The following is a 1,135-nucleotide window of genomic DNA, read 5'->3' on the forward strand; positions in this document are numbered from 1 at the left end:
TATTCCTCTACAGATTCTCAATTTCAAGTCGCAACTAAAGTCACAGGTGAATGCAATCAGAGCTACGACGATTATTTTTATGGTTGAAAGGTACTATCGATGGCCTCAGCGATCGAGCCTTCGATCGATTGAATGGAACGTCCTGAATCACTGAAGAGAGATTTGCCCCTGGTACTTTCATCGCAACAACTTTTGCAGTTCCTCCAACACTCCTTTTAAGGCAGGGTTTGAAAACACCTTACTTTCATCAGTCAGCGAAAATTGGTTACTTGACGTCGATGGCGATCCATGAATTTACATGGAACATGTAAACGCATTTTCCTAGAATTTGGGTGCTTCTACAACTGTCACAGCTAACAACTGGCCCTTGATGGAGCACTTAACTCTTTAGTTGTTGTGCCGAAAAGGGTCAAAAGCGACGATAGGAGCCGCGCGTAGAAAGTCACTCGAATCGAATGCCTCGTATGTGATCCACGCGTGCGTTTGGTCGTTAGCGCGCGCCACGCATTCGAGCGCGATCGTGGACTCTTTCGAGAGTGTCGCTCTATGCGTGTTTTCACTCTATTTTTACATTTTCGGCCTAAATTTGCAATTTTTCACGGAAGAAGCGACGATTTGGATTCAAAATACTAGTTTACGAGTTATTATAGCCATTTAATCGTCTGTTTAGCGAAGTAATGCCTTGAAAATGATATTTTGTAATTTGTTGCAAAAAGCGGCAGTGAAGTTCATATAGTTTATTTAATATATCTCTGCCGCAAAGAAAAAAATTTGGAACGCTTCACGAATTTGCGTGTCATCCTTGCGCAGGGGCCATGCTAATCTTCTCTGTATCGTTCCAATTTTAGTAATATGTGCTGCCGTTAAGCGAGCACGTCTATGCGAAATGTCTGTTTTCGTATATATAAGAATCTATTGTTTGTTGCTCAACCAAGTGGGACAAGATCGAAGTTGACCTCTAGGGAATTTTATGATTCCGACGAACCCACTACGCATGCGTTTAATTAAGGCGAACACTTCCGTATACATGCATAAACTTTTGTCCATGTTACTGAGCGACTTCTGAAATTTTTCTACATTTTTTTTGAATTTTTTTACAAGAACATGATGAGTTTGAGTTGGTTAAAAAGTCTGA

At 41.0% G+C, this 1,135-nt stretch overlaps 1 non-coding gene across 1 annotated transcript; it reads right to left on the minus strand.

Annotated features, from left to right (window-relative positions):
- Positions 1-765: 765 nt before the first annotated feature.
- On the minus strand, positions 766-875 carry LOC131776807 (U6 spliceosomal RNA). Its single transcript, XR_009339579.2, has one exon. It is a non-coding gene; the product is annotated as a U6 spliceosomal RNA (small nuclear RNA).
- Positions 876-1,135: the final 260 nt, after the last annotated feature.

The sequence above is a fragment of the Pocillopora verrucosa genome, chromosome 13 (assembly GCF_036669915.1).
Source record: "Pocillopora verrucosa isolate sample1 chromosome 13, ASM3666991v2, whole genome shotgun sequence".
Lineage (NCBI taxonomy): Eukaryota > Metazoa > Cnidaria > Anthozoa > Scleractinia > Pocilloporidae > Pocillopora > Pocillopora verrucosa.